General features: G+C 35.8%; 2 long non-coding RNA genes across 3 annotated transcripts; both read left to right on the forward strand.

The window, feature by feature from the left end:
• Nucleotides 1-759: 759 nt before the first annotated feature.
• On the forward strand, nt 760-1,479 carry LOC109269788 (uncharacterized). Of its 2 annotated transcripts, XR_002081268.1 has the most exons (3): nt 760-871; nt 1,067-1,101; nt 1,174-1,479. It is a non-coding gene; the product is annotated as an uncharacterized LOC109269788 (long non-coding RNA). The 2 variants fall into 2 exon arrangements; XR_008421488.1 differs by having other exon boundaries at nt 1,067-1,479.
• A 2,755-nt stretch (nt 1,480-4,234) lies between these two features.
• Nucleotides 4,235-6,452, forward strand: LOC109269789 (uncharacterized). Its single transcript, XR_002081269.1, has 2 exons — nt 4,235-4,327; nt 6,035-6,452. It is a non-coding gene; the product is annotated as an uncharacterized LOC109269789 (long non-coding RNA).
• The last annotated feature ends 462 nt before the right edge of the window (nt 6,453-6,914 follow it).

Raw genomic sequence — 6,914 nt, forward strand, 5'->3', positions numbered from 1 at the left:
AATTTATGTTCCTTGATAAGCAATTCCCCAAGGAATATCTTTTTAAACGGATATATTTTATACTAATAACTAAAGATTTGGTTTCACAAACTGTTTTTAATAATTTTCAGTAATATTACCTATTCCTTGTATACAGCTGAAATCTCAAGACTGCTTTCTGTTGGTAGGAGAATCAGCCGATTTTCTTTTGAAAAGCATTCAATATCTGACATTTTTCCTCTGCAAATCAAAACCAGGCTTATTTATTTCTTGACGATCTCCAAAATTGTGTTCACCAAGATCTGGTTCTTCTTCCATTCTAAATCTCGTCTAATATGCAATTGGAGGAATTCACGAGACTACATCTGGCCAGTGGCTGTGGTCAGATATGACACGCGAAATATAAAAAAAATTAGTTAATTACTTTCCAGTTGTCCCTTCCTCTACCATGTTGACTGAATGGATCATGTGTTCCAGACGATATAAACAGAGGATGATGGAATCTTCCTCAGCCTGGATGGCTGCTTTAGTGAGAGGAGTACAGTTGCCCTTTAGCTGAAGCCCCAAGAGACCATTAAGTCTTATTCTGTGAAGTCAAATTGATTTCTTTCCTTGCATCTGGAATGATAGTATGTAACATCCTTGGCACAACTGAACAAAATAGTCGAGTTGTGAAAGGCTGCCCTACAATGTTGCCAGACTTGCAATGGACTTTGCCCGAATGGGAAATAGACTTTGTGAAGTTAGCCGCTGATAATTTGGAATTTTTTTTTAGCCACTACAGAATAATCACTTCTGTCCTAAGACTGTTGTTTTAGGAATATCTTACCATGAATACCGTTTAAAATTGTCTCACTGTGAGGAACCCCAAATCAAATTCCTTCATATGCAGGTAATTTAATTCTTCATATTACATCTTGAAATGGATAAAATATATCAATTGTTTTCTATGCTTAAAGACCCATAGACTAAATTGCCAGCCCTTTATATTCTTATGGTACTTATTTGTATTATTCTATTTATTTATATTGCATTTTTCCTCTTGAGGTGTACTTTAGTAATATTTAGATAATTCTTCCTATTCCAGGCTGAAAGAGAACATCTGCAATGGTCATAAATATGGTATATGACTCTGAATTTCCATTCAACATAATTTCTAAAGATACAATCACCCTAACTCCCTCTCTTCTTCAGGCAGAGTCCCAAGTATCTCATGTGATTTTCTTGGCATCCACTCAAGTACTGATAAAGCTACTAGTGCCAACCTCATCCCTACCTGCCACCCTGAATCTGCTGCTTTTCTGCTTTGCAACTTGACCTTGACATTGCTGCTGGAATGTGACATTGCTAGCACTTCCCACATTGCTATCACTCCCTCTGTCAGTACCAGTGCTCCTCATTGAGGTAAAGGAGGTCCTTCTTTCCACCTATACCCTCCCCCCCAGTATTAACAAAGAATGCCAGGGGAAAGTTCAACCCAATATTTTGGGCTAACTCACAGGAGTGTCTTTGATGTCACTTCATTAGCAATAACCTATTATTTATCCTAAGACTGGGAAATATGGCTTAATTCTAATCTCCACTGGATGGAGGGGCTTAGATTTCTGTGTATCACTCCGGATACACATAGTGTGTCACTCCAGATAGCCTAAAAGACCATGGCAGAACTGAGCTTGCATGAGTGGATCTAGCTATGAGAATGAGGCAGAAAACTGATAAGGGAGAATCAAGGTGGGAAAAGAGGAAGATGAGACTGTTTTAAACATAATCAGTCTGAGGTACTGTGATGAACATGAAAAGGGGAACACTGCTCAGTGATTTAGAAAAATAGAAAAAAACACACAGATTCAGCAGTCAGCAACGTAAACAAAGCTGCAGGAGTATATATGAGAATATTCTATATAGCTGGTTAATTACAAACAACTGCCATACCTGAAAACACGGTTAACTAGATATTAGAATTTTTTCTATGAAACATCTAGGAATATTGAGTTATAAAATAATGATCATCTGGAAGTACATAGCTAATCTTGCAAGTAAAAAGAGATGTCTCTAAGGGGACAAGGTCATAAAGGAAGATGAAAATAAGGAAACAAGTGGGTGATGAAACCACACCTATCCTGACTGCATGTATGAATCTCTTGTCACCCAGCAAGTTGTACGTCAATGACATTGGGCCCACTCAGGGTAAAGATTTAGAGGTGGAAGCCAGAGCCCTCAAAGAGCCATGTGTTCAGTGAAAGCATTGACCATAAAAAAAATGTGTGTCTGAAAGCAAAGAGAGAAACAAACGTATTTATTTGTCCTGAGAAAGACAGAGAGAGAGCAAGTGCAGGAGAGGCAGACAGAGAGGGAGACAGAGAATCCCAAGTAGGCTCTGTGTGCTGATAAAGCAGAGCCCGACACAGGGTTCGAACCCATGAAATCTCGAGATCATAACCTGAGCTGAAACCAAGAGTCAGATGCTCAACCGACTGAGCCACCCGGGCACCCCAGGAAACATATATATTTTTGCCCAGACTTAGATAAAAGCAAAAGTTTCTCCTTGATTTATAAAAATCAAGCTGTCCCTCAAGAAGAGTTGGAATTGTCATTTGTATGATTTATATGATCTGATAAACTACACACATTTTGAATTAAATAATATTAAGTTAGTAGAATCCTACAGTGCCAAGCAGAAGCAAACATAGATATTCTCTGGAGAAATTTGCCCTGATACAGGGCTTGCAGAATTTCTAAAAATAAAACCCAACCATTTGAACAAGAATCCATAATCCAAAATTAATAATACTAAGAGAAACAAGCTACCAGAATGAATGTAAGAAGAACCAACAAACAGTAGTAGTAGACTTCCTAGGGACTTCTGATAATGGAATTCTCAGATACAAAATTTAAATAAGTATTTCTTAAAGATATAAAACATAGAATTGAAATATCACATAAAAATTAAAAATGATCAAAACTGAAAAAATAGAAATTCCCCAAGTAAAAAATATAATCTTTGAAAAATCAAAACACAACAAAAGTATTAAATATAAGATTAATTACAACTGAGGAGAGAGTTAGTAAACTGGAAGGAACCTTAAAAAAAATTACCTAAAGTCCAGTAGTACAAAGAGGAAGATACAAAAGATAGTTTTAAAAATATGGAAGATAATGAGGTCATATACATGTAAAGGAAGTCCCAGAAGGAGAGAATACAAAAGAGAGAGAGAGAGAGAGAGAGAGAGAGAGAGAGAATATTTGAAGGGTTAATAGCTGTGAAATGCTCAGACTTTAATCAACAGTGTAGATGACCAGTCAGTTGCTACTGCCACACAGGCTGTTTTCCCATGTCATTCACCTAGTTCTCAGAAAAGAATGTAATTGGAGGAGATGGTTGCTTTCTGTTATAGTCAAGAGTAGGTGGACATGTCCCATTCTCAATTTCCCTCCCACCTTCCCTCCATTCTCCGTGTGTGAGTGTGTGTGTGTGCGTGTATGTGTGTGTCCCTACCCTTCCTCTCTCTCTCTCCTCACCAAATACGATGAGTTGATGACCCCATGTTAAACGTGAAGGAATCTGGATGCCTCAGTTCTTGCTTAGACGATAATAGCCCAGGAAAGCCACTAACCCAGGAACACCTGCATTGAAGTTTGAGCAAGAGATAAAACTTACAATATGTTAAACCAATGACTCTGGGGTCTTTTTTGTTATAGCAGCTGGTATTAATTACCCTAACTAATACACAGAGAATCAGGAAACCCCATAAATCCTAAGAAAGATAAGTAAGATCATGCTTATTTACATGCATCAGACTAAGACAATAAGAGCACATCAAAAATGAATAAAATCTTAATAGAAACTAAACTTTATATATTCTTTCTTTAACATAGCTCTCAAAGTTGACTACTCTTTCCCATCTCCATCATAAATACCTAAGTCACGATGTCCATTATCCTTCCCGTGAAACACCGAAGAAGCCTGCTGACTGGTCTCCCCATCTTCCACTCCTACCCTGACTCTAATTCTTTCCCCACCTGTCAGAAAGTGGGGCCTTTCAGAAGTGGAAATCCATTATTACCATACTTCTGCTATAAAATTTGAATGGAATTCCACTTCTCTTGAAATATGGTTTGGACTTTATAGCATAATTTTCAAGTCTTTCAGCAATATGACCATGCCTACCTTGCCAATTTTGTCTCTTGTTATTCTCACTGTCTCTAGCCATGCCAGACTTACTTTATGTCATTTAATGAATTATTCTTTCATCTCCAGGTGTTCTCATATTCTGTTGATTTACCTGGAATATTTTCATTTTCACCTGAATATCTTTCACACATTGTGTCATCAGAGAAGCTTCCTCAGGTAACAAAGATTAGTTTTAATCTCTGAGCTTCTATTTTTGAAGCATTTTTCCTGACAGTAATGGTTGTTTTATTCCTATCTTGGGATTGAGACTTAGTTCATTTCATAGAAATTAGGGTGATGAATTTCTTGGTGGAAGTAAGCTGAATATAGTTGCTGGTGCATAGTAGATGCTTAGTAAATATTTCTAGAATAAGGTGAAGTAAATAAATGAATGAATGAGCAAATGAACCAAAAGAACATAAGGCCATGTTTCAGGAAATTTCCACTTGTTTTAAAGATGATTGTTGGATACTAGACTGGTATTTGATCCTGATGTCTATCAGAAAAATAATCAAATCTTGGCAATTAAAGTTAAAAAAAAACTCATCATCCTTAATTTATTCTAAGTATTAATGGACCTCAGTACACAGAATTGTGCATAACACAAACCTTGGTTTTGTAATAATTAGTACATCTATAGTCCTCATTTGTTTTTTTCTCTCCTTTGTTCATTTGCTAATTTATTTATCTATTCATGTATGCATTCATTCATCCAATTATAGTAGCATTGTAATAAACACTCGTGAGCACACTACCCAACATAAGAATTAAAAAACTCCCCATACCCTCTTGCACCACTAACTGATGTAAGAACTATCCTAGGTCTTGTGTTCATTTTTTTGTTTTCCAAAATTATATCCTTATGTACATAGATACGCCTCAGTTGTATGTGTTTACTTTAGTCTCTGACTTTAACTGTTATAAAGGGTGTTACTCAGCATGTTGTCGTCTGGGATTTTTTTTTTTTTTTTTTTTGCTCAATTTCCCATTATTGAAATTCACTCATGTTTTTATATGTAGCTGAGTCTATTTATTTTCTTGCCATTTAATATTTCATTATATAAATACATCATAATTTATTTATTTCTCCTTTCCTATTAGTGGACATTTAGCTGTTTCTAGTCTTTTGCTTTTATGAACAGTGTTTCTTATGAACTTCCTTATATATGTCTTTTATGGCAAATGTGAAAATATTTTTCTTGGGTCTATATGTAAGAGAGGAAATGTTGGGGCCATAAGAGACAATGAAAATGTTATAAAATTTACTTCCTTAAGATCATTTTATAACTTTCTTTACTTTCTAATATTATAAAATATTCAATATCAAAATGGCCCATTTACAAGTCAGTGAGTTTCCTGCTTTTAAAATTCAAAGATTAATTTAATATTCACCTGATAGGCTTTCTTCTCTGGGCAAGAGATGGGGCCATTCATCGTTCATTCAACAAACATAATTTAGCATCATGCTGGGGGTTGAGGATGTACCAGGGAACAAGATAAGCATGGTTCCTGCTGTCTTGGAGCAAGACCCTAATAGTCAATTATTAATGTGATAAATGCCATGAGGAAGTGTAGGAAGTTATAGAGTGAAGAACAGAAATGTCTGTTCTGGTCAGAAGATGGGGAGGATAAAGGGGAATGCTTCCTGTAGAAGGGCCCCAGAAGCTTAAACCTGAATTAGGCATAATATTCCCCAAGGGTGGGGAGACCAGAGAGTTGGTGGAAGAGGTCTTCCTGATAGGGAAAGTAGCATGTGAGGATATTGCCTTGGGCTTCTGTCTATACTTCTTCCCTCCCCAGGCTTAAACGTATGCTAGGGTCCAAGGCAGAAATTAGAGCCTCAAACAGCTATTTTTATGGTCTCCCTATCTTTCTTTCTCCCAGCCAGGGCTCTCCTCTGCCAAAGGAACCTGAAGACGTATCAGCTTCTAATGACGGAAACTACACATCAGTACACTAGGCAAGAACACATGTAGCCTTCAGCTGGGGACTCCTACTGCAATTAAAACATAACATAATAGCTATTGGGCATTTCTGAGAAAGGAATGAAAAGTTCAGAAAGTAGTATGGGGAAGTGGGCCTTGCATAAGACTGGCTCTTACATGAAAGCTTAATACCTTTAATATAAAAATAGATAAAAGGACAGTAATGAAAATGTAAGCTTTTCTTTCAGTGGCATTGTATTTCAATATCTCTAATCTAACATACATAGCCTCACTTATTCTGGGGATTCACTCTATATTTTTTACTTTTGAGTTGTTTTCAATTCAATACACTGAAAAATTAAACAGTTGTGAACTTATTATAGTTGTTTTTTTTTTGTCCTCATATCAGACAAAATCAATCAATAATTAACAATACTTTTTGTGAGCCAACTAGATATTCATTACTATTCTATGGTCTAAGATAAACCAGACAAATAAAAGATGCCATATCTGAGCCTCCAGAATATTCATCTGGTTGGGTATATTTATTTACACATGTGTGTATTATTTTATTTAAATACTTTATACACTATATAAATATATACAGAATTTATTATAAATTAATATATGTACCTTTTTCTACCCAGATTATTTGTATATATAACACTTTCTCTTCTGAGACCTTAATTTGGCAAATTAAATTTCTTCTTTTCCATTATAAAGCCTATGCATGGCCTTCTAATATTCTTTGTGAAAACTATTTGACAATAACAAACTTGTTCTCCTTTAATCCTTGGGACAAACAGTAATTTCTATTTATTTAAGTCTTAGTTTTCTGA

Source organism: Panthera pardus, unplaced genomic scaffold (assembly GCF_024362965.1).
Source record: "Panthera pardus isolate Hobbes unplaced genomic scaffold, ASM2436296v1 HiC_scaffold_13, whole genome shotgun sequence".
In the NCBI taxonomy this organism is placed as follows: domain Eukaryota; kingdom Metazoa; phylum Chordata; class Mammalia; order Carnivora; family Felidae; genus Panthera; species Panthera pardus.